We start from the raw sequence: 9,351 nt of genomic DNA on the forward strand, positions 1-9,351 counted from the left end.
AATCAATCAAAAATCGAAAACTAAAATATACTGGTAGAACATTATATTTTCGCACAATTAGTGACATTTATTGGATGGATTTCTACCAGTACTTTAAAAAAAAATAAAATTCGATTTTTTAGCGTAATCGTGACTATCCAGATAACCATCTAATGTCAGCCATTTTTCTTGTTCTAGCTTAAGACTCGATACTACTTTTGTTTCAAAGTAAATAAACGCTTTAAAATAAGTTAAAACACAAAAAAGACTTATCCTGGTATGTAGCAGAGAATCTGTGGTGACATTATTTATAAGATCAAAGTGTAGTATCTGTTCTGATGCTACACTTCAATTTTTTGTTCTCAGCGGAGGAGAAATCCTTCGTGACTGAGACAATTTTTATTTTTGTTCCTTTCTTCACGTTGAAAAACGACCCTGATGTCTAACTCTGCCCTCATGGAGAGGCATTATGAATAGGAACATTTATTTATTATATACTAGTATGGGTGCCCGGCGTTGCCCGGGTGTTTGGGGGTGTATGCTGAGCAAAAGAAAAAAAAAAAGGTCAAATTTTTTAAAACTTTGACCCCTTTTATGACCCCTTAAAATTTATTGTTTGGGGCTCAAACTAAGTTATTAAGTTACATCCATGTCCAAGGAACCTATATCTAAAATTTCAAGTGTTTATACTCAAAATTGTCGGAGGAATTTGGTAGAGTTCTCAAAGGTCAAATCGTTGAACTTTGACCCCATAACAACCAAATTTCTGGCCGAAAACCGATCATCTAGATTTTCCCAAATCTCAGTACCCAGTATATCAAATTTCGAGTCTGTAGACTAAAAATTGACAGGGTTATTGCGAAGGAAAATGTACAGTGTACACAGACACACAGACAGAGAGACAGACACACAGACACGTTCACTTTTATAGATCTATAGATTTGTTTTGGGCCACTTTTTCGTTTCGTTGCTTTAACTTCAAAATGTCTAGCAGTTTTATATACTTCTCTCACTTGATCACGCTTTAGATTATAACGGAACTTTCATCGCCCAACGGGCAGATCGATGGACGCATGTTAAGAAGATACGTCCTTATTATTTCTTTTTTCTTTTTTTTTTTTTTAATATATACGAATTCTTATTCCCGCCTCCTTTCAGCGCGGCTATTGGTAGTAAAGTTGGTGTCTGTGACTTTTCCGCGCCAGATCCTTAACTATTTCGTCCGGGCAAGGGTGTGATGAGGTCAGCGAAGAAGGGAAGAGTTAGGACTACAGGCCCAGGGGCAGGGTGCCTTCTTAATTTAAAAACGAAATTGCACGTGACTGATAGATAAGAAAAGTAAAAGATAAATAAACAAACAAACAAAAAAGAGGAGGAGGAGTAATATCAAGAAATGGGGATGTTTCTTGTCGTTGTTGATGGGTTTCTAGCGAGGCAATGGAAAGAAAATTAAAATAGATAAGAAGGAAACAGCTGAAGAAGAAGAGTAAGTTAAGTATCATATTGCAAACCTAGATTCTAAAATATTTTGACAGCATCCCCCCCCCCTGTTTACCAACTCATTGCCAATTTATTTATTTCGTTCGAAAATTCTTCCTATCAAGGTGACCAGACAATCACACCGGACAGAAGATCGGCGGACAAATGTTGAACTAAACTAAATTAAATAATTATGAGAACTACATTTTGACATTTATCAAAAAAAAAAAAAAAAAAAAAAAAAAACTTGCAGCTAGACCCGACGTTGCCCGGAATTGAATGATGATCAACTAATGCTTCGCACTCTCATATTTTTATTGTCATCGATATCGGTGAAATCGCACATTTTTCAATCAAACTGATTGATTGCCTGCTATAGTTAGGGACCCATCGTGATGCATCAGGAGGAATAAATTGTAGTCTACATTGCCCTGTAGAGAAGCTACGATTGATTTTATGAAATTATTTTTCTTTATATATATAATGACTTAATTTAAGTTTAAAATAAAAACATCAAGTATCATAGTGCAATTGTGCTTTGAACAGAAATATTTATTTCGAACGCACCCCTGTCATATCAAAGAACCTACTTTTGATTTTATACACCGGGGCTTTCGGCTTGTGTGGTAATAACACTTCGCAACTGCACTTGTGATGTTAGGCTGTGTAAAATGTTCACTTTGGTCAAAATTGTCTGTTCCTTCTTTCATCGTATTTTCTCAATTACCGATACTTATTCCGGCACAAAACCTATCTAAGAACACTGTCAGATATGTAAAGTCCATTTGTATCAAATTTCATAAAAATCGGCTCAACCGAATGGAGTGATTGCTCCGTCTCTGTCTGTCCGTCTGTCTGTCTGTCTGTCTGTCTCTCTCTCTCTCTCTCTCTGTCACGCACACACACACATACATATTGATAGAAACGCACCAAATAAATGTTACCAATCATATGAACATATAATGTTCTAATAAGAGGGTGAGAGATACGAAACAGTGACTCAGCTCAACTGGTTTGACTATTTCATAGGGTCCAGTGGATATCCATTTTCATTTGAATTCTAGATTGTGTTTGCTTTTATCGACTCCGAAATATATTTCCATTTTTATTAATATAAATGCAAGAACTACTAATCAAAATGAGAAATCTTACAACGCCAATATCATTTCATGAATGCAGTAATATGCATTAGATAATAGTTTTAAAAAAAAGTAGAAGGAAAATTGAGAGGGAAATAATAATTATTAAAACCAACAGACCCTGTAGAAATTCCACGGAGGACTCATTCATATGTAATATATTGATGTTGGCATTCTCTAGGTGTTCAGCGTAAATAGTTATTTTGTTAAACACAGCAAAAATATTTATCTAAGCTAACAAATACGCCCGGCGTAGCATGTCATAAAGTACGCTTAAATATGATATTTTAATTCTAGCAGATTTCATATATATTATTATAGAGTTAATGTTCTGTCGATGTTTATATGTTATAAAGTTGCGATTTCAAAAATAAAAACATATATCCATATGACTTGAGTGCATCAGCTTGACTCGAAACCGAAACCCAAAACTTATGAAATATATATATATATATATATATATATATATATATATATATAGTTAGTTAGAAAATATATATGGCGATTAAGCTACACTGAATATTCCGCGTTTCATCCACTCTAGGACTAGCACTTTTGAAGTAAATACTTAAAGTTTACGCATAAATTTATACTTTCGTATATTAATTTTATGTGAGCAAATTAAGTACGTTGTCGATGCAATTGCTCGATTCTATCTAATTCTGGGTTCTAGCTTTATCGTAAAAAGGTGTATGTGAACGGGTATTTATGTAAACCTATAATCTCTTCTTAATGTCTAATATGTGTAGAAAAACGCGGGGATCCTCGTAGGGGCGTGATGTCCCTCAACAAAGAAGGGTGTTCCGAAATCGTGTCTGAGGAGTCGGCTAATTTCAGTTAATGTGTAGATGGATATCTGCCGCCTGCATACCAGCAGTAACTATCTTGGTTGTATATGACGCGTTGCTTGTCACATCCTAGAATGTAGAACTGGATAAAAATATAAGAATTAAAAAATCGAGGCATGCCCAATAGATTGCGCCGTGGCCCATAGAGTTAGGTCGTCAGTATTGCACATTTCATGAGTGCGACGACCTGGGTTCGCGCCTATGTCGAAGCACGTCACTGATGAGATGCAGTACATCGAAACCCACTTTGGGTCTGGCGTTGTCCGTTGTCGATGCAATTGCTCGATTCTGTCTAATTCTGGGTTCTAGCTTTATCGTGAAAAGGTGTATGTAAACGGATATATATATATATATATATATATATATATATATATATATATATATATATATATATATATATATATATATATATATATATATAACTTGAGTTCCTTCAGCTATAATCGAAACCGAACCAAAACTTCGGAAGAGTTCTTGATAAAATTATTTATTACAAGAAATGGAAGCCCATAACAATTAAACGCAGTCACTCGGATATAAGCGTAACACACAAACTAAACAACACACACGCTATCGTATTAATATAAAGATGTTTCCAATTATCTCAAAGTAAACTCTCAAATAGCTCTTGAGATTCCGACTGACATGAAAAAGAAGAAGAGATGTGATTTTAGCACCAATTTTAAATTTTAACATTTAAAGTATATCTTGGCAGGGAGCGTCCATCTGAAATTGTCATTATTTTTTTCTAGCAAGAATCTGATCCCCTATCTAATGAGGCGTGTTTTTGAGGATCTCAAAATCAGAAGGAAGGTAGATCTTTGAATATAAGCTAAACTATTCAAGATACATGATGTAGGTAACAAAGGTTCAAGCTCTTCAATAACCTATCATGGCCAGTGTCATGGACCGGTAAATGTCCGAAACAAAGACACAACTCGGTGTTTAGTGGAAACAACATATATTGAACAAGAAATCAAATACAACAAATAAATATGCATAACTTCTGTCGAACCTATGTATAACGCCGAGAGACATATTCTCCCTGCATTTATAGCAATCGGAAGAGTTCATTATTATCCGTAAGGTGAGCGCCACAACAGTACATAAAAGAACATTCTAAAATATGCATATGAGATGCAACCGAAGTGTATCATTTAAATGCAATCGTGAATTGCTTACCATACCTGACATAAAATATTTAGATTATTATTACGTTTATGATAATTCAATTCCACAGTAACCGGCAAATTGTTGCGTCATAAATTATTTGGAGATTTCTTCATCATTTCGAGTTACTTTTTCATTTGCTCGTAACTAGCTTCTAGCTTTATGCCTTACTAACTTAGTTGACTTAAACGATATTTAATTTTTTTTTTAAATCACGTAATCTTATTTGATTCATAACTGTTTAATATCCCACAAACCCATCCTTTATTATCTAGCAAATATGTTGCCTAGAGAAACAGATTATGAGTTGATAGTATACGCGTACCGGTTGTCTAAAACGAGACAGAATATTCTTAAGATGTGCCCATTCGATATCCGCGTTTAACGAAGACTATGTTATTTATAACTTAAGCATGTCAGGTTATGCGACATACATAGCCGCTTATAAGATTCGTGGACACGTGTAAGATAAAATATGGTCACGCACTATGCACGCTTAGTGATGAAAATGCTATTAAAAACTGAAGCATGACAAACTATGCGACAGACAGAAAAAAGCCTTAAAGAAAGACACTAATTAGATGGTAACAGGGTTTTAAAACTCTAATCAATCTCCAAAGTGATAAGGCTCAACGCCCCACCTGACAAGGATCTGTTCAGAACACCCTTTCCTGTCTTGATAGGGTAAAAAAAACCGGCTTCAAAATCTAGTGGGTAATGTCTTTATCTTCTTCCTACTATTTCTTTCTCGTCGAAGAGACGTTGCGAATCTAATGCTGCTTTATCGTTATTTTCATTGTAGGTGCTTAATTGAGCGGCAACCTATGCCCTGCAAAATATTCTCTTTTTTTTTTTTTCTTACATAGGCATCACCACATTATCAAGGCCAAGAGGCCACTCAAGGATAAGGGTTAAAGAGTGTACAGTAGAAATTGGACAATATAGTAATCATTAGTAATGAAAATTTGGTAAATTTGATAACTTATATGGAACGGCTCATCAAGAACTTATTTACGTTAGACTTGAACACAACCATATTGTAGTCAGCCGGAAAGCAGGAAAACGGAAGACAATTCCACAGGCGTGCAGTTCTAAGAAAGAAGCTTTGTTCATGGAATATACGTATAGGTTTTGGCACAGATAAAGAGTGGGGGGAATTATTGATAGTGTTTACAGCTAGACGGGTGTTTCTTGTGAAAGTTTGGCGAGGGGGGACCATAGATTGAAGCTCAGTCGAACACTTTCCATGAAAATAACGATACATCAGAGACAAACTCGCAACATCTCTTCTGTGAAATAGAGGTTGCAAGGAAGAGAAAATGACATCTCCTACGAGGCTACGAAGTCTATTTTGAACTCTATCAAGGCAGGACAAGTCCTTTCTAGCAGCTCCTGCCCAGATGTGGCAACAGTATTCCATCCTTGGACATACCTGGCTCTTATATAGATAGAGAATAGAATCAGCAGTGAGATATTTACCGGATCGATAGAAAGATCCCACCATTTTTCCAGCGGCCTTGGCAACAGATTTGATGTACGTGTTCCATTTAAGATCAGGAGTAATGGTCAAGCCCAGAAGCTTGTCAAAACTTGAGGCCTCCTGAAGACGAGAGCCATTCATTTCAATTGATGCCAGATGTGGATTAGAATTTTGATGATGTAAAGAGAGAAGCTTGGTTTTAGATGCATTAAAAGTAACCAGCCACTCCTTTCCCCATTGTAGTACGTGCTCAAGATCAGAGGAGAGAGAATTGGAGAGAAATATTCGCCACAAACACTCCTCTTGTTACAACCAATTTCAACAATTTCCATTACTCTCTATCTGTGCATAAAACTAAATTAAAAGTTCAAAGGAGAATTAAAATATATTTCGTTGATAGAAAAAACAACTCATAAATCGAAGGTGTATGCACTCCTTGGTTCAGAAACTCTTTTTGGTCTAGACTGGATGGTACTCTTTAGCTCATGAGAACTGTGGATTAATTCTTTCTGTAACTAAGTTAACTAAGTCATAAAAAAGAATAAGATAAAGTAAACGGAAATATTTATTTCAGATTTAAAAAGCGAATTGTCTCGCGTTGTTTTTTCAGATGGACTCGGTCTGTGTACTTCGAATTAAAAGAAACTGTAAAACCAATTTTTAATCTCAAAAGAAAATAACCATTTTCCGCAATGTACCTAATAAATGATGAATTAGAAAGGTTGGAAAAATTGTCGTAATTTCAAACATCAATTACTCGGATTGGGGGGGGGGTGTCACTAACAGTATATATAAAAAAGAAAACCCGAAAAATCAGAGTATGTGCTGATTTTTCGACAGATTTGAAATACTGTTTGAAGGACCATGCATATCGTTTACAATTTCTAGAAGATATATTCACTAAATTTAACGGATGTAGGAGAGTTTTCAAAGTTGGCTTTATCTGAAGCTTACCTTCAGGACAAAGTCAGTAAAAAGGCGTAAATAACTGTGAAGATAAGAGCTGGAAGAAAATGAAGTGGAAATATAACTGTACAGAAAAAAAGATCGGAAACAATGAAAAGGAGATAGAATAAGAGAAGAAAGAAAGGGGAAAGAAAAAGTCTGTTCCAAATACCTGACAATAATCACGCATAAAGGAATTTTAAATTAAATTGTCTTCTTTTAGATTAAAGATAGCTCTATGTATATTCCAGCAAAAAAGACATGTTGGCTGGTATAGAATAATAATTGCTTATTTAGATGATATTTTGATGAAAAGCGAAAATGAGACGCAACACAAAGCCCATATTAGATCAGCATTTAAGAGAATTGAAGAATACAGGCTGAAACTAAGTGCTGAAAAAATAAAGTTTTTCCAAAAGAAAATGAAATATTTAGAGTAAATCAATTACAGTAAAGGAAGAAAACCAGACCCTGAAACATTTGAAGCTATTTGAACCTGATAACGTTGCTAAAAACCCAGTTTTGTCGGGATTAGTAAGTTATTAAAGCATATATATCACAAAAGTATATGATGTGAGAATTCCGTTAAATATGTTGGTAAAAAATGGCATAAAGTTAGTAAACTTCAAAATAATAAAAAAAAAGGCTTTTTAAAAAATTTGTTACATTTCGTCATTACATTTCGACCCGAAGAGGAAAATAATTGAAGCAGCGGATGCTAGTAATGAGCGAATAAGTAATTTACTGTTTCCCAAATTCGAGAATGGGTCTGCAAGCAAATAGCACATGTCTCGAGAACGTTGCTGAACATGGAACGAAATTATAGTCAAATCGAAAGATTTAAGCTGTAAAAAATTTCGCAGATTTTTATACGGAAGAGAATTTATTCTATAAATTGACCACACAAAAAAACTATTATTATATTAACTCACACGAAAAAAAAAACGACTACAGCGTTGGAGTGAAATTCTATTGAATTATGATTTTAAAATAGAATATGTGCCGTCAAAGAAAACCGGTTTCGCAGATGGGTTATCAAGATTGATACATAAACATAGAGAACCACTTGAAGAAAAAGTAATATTGGCGATGAGAGATAAAAGTGAATGACTGAGTTTACAATGCAATGTGATTAGAGAACTTCTGGTTACTCTAGAACTTGGGGGGGGGGGACAGCGCAGAAAAATAAAACAGCAAATTTTGTTGAGCCAGAAAACTAAGGAAATAGTGTGTCACATTTTCCAATAAAGGAACAGGCATTACTACGCACAGAGTAGCAATGTCGGCTATTTAGTGAAAAAAAATCTCAAAGAATTTCACATGGACCATCTAGGGATTTAACGAATAAAATTTATAATGATAAATTATAGTTATTGACCGATAATGGACATAGAAAATTTGGTGAAACAGCGCAAAAGATGCCAACTGGCAGCAAAGAATTCACCAATGAAAATTCAACCATGACCAAAGACAGATGTCTCATGGACTCCTTTGCATATCGACTATGCAGGCCCCATAAATAGATCATATTACTTGATTATTGTAGACAGTTTCACTAAGTGGCCAAAAATTGTTAAGCACAGACATCTGATTGTAACAAATACGATAAACACACTTAATGAAATTTTTAGTCATTTTGGACTTCGGAAAACTTTAGTCAGCGACAATGTTACCCAGTTCACAGGACAAGAATTCAAGGATTTCTGTAAATTATCCATTGATCACGTGACAACGCAAGTATACCACCCAAGATTATCGAACGGACAAGTGGACAAATTTGTGGACACATTTAAATAAGTTTTGAAAAAGAATCAAGTCGTAGACACAAATGAAAGAAATGTTCAAAAATTTTTGGCAGTTTACAGAATCACACTAAACACTAAACTCAAATACGACGTTACGTTTATTGCTCGCAGAGTTAAAAAAAAAATGCGCTGTGCTTTTTATAGGCTGTTGCCTATTCTAACGAAGAAACCACCAAAAAATAAAACAGATGACTAAAGTTCATAAGTCAGATGTATAAGGTTTTTTCAAGAACTTTAAGACTGGAAGTATGTACTGGGAAGAAGTAATAATAACTAAAAGAATTGGACAGATCATATATGATATAAAAAGGAAACAAATTTCCGTGCAAAAGACATTGAAATCAATTGATATTTACGTACACTACAAAGGTCACGTAAAATATCGAAGAGATTCCGATGGAAGTTGTATATGACACGTTTGAAATTCTTGTCTCTATAAGCCAGCATTCTCCTATGGAGATATACCCGAACTCCAGAGATCTCAGTATGTCAAGCGTCACCACTGC

This window comes from Euprymna scolopes, chromosome 14 (assembly GCF_053919585.1).
Source record: "Euprymna scolopes isolate OS-2025 chromosome 14, ASM5391958v1, whole genome shotgun sequence".
In the NCBI taxonomy this organism is placed as follows: Eukaryota; Metazoa; Mollusca; class Cephalopoda; order Sepiida; family Sepiolidae; genus Euprymna; species Euprymna scolopes.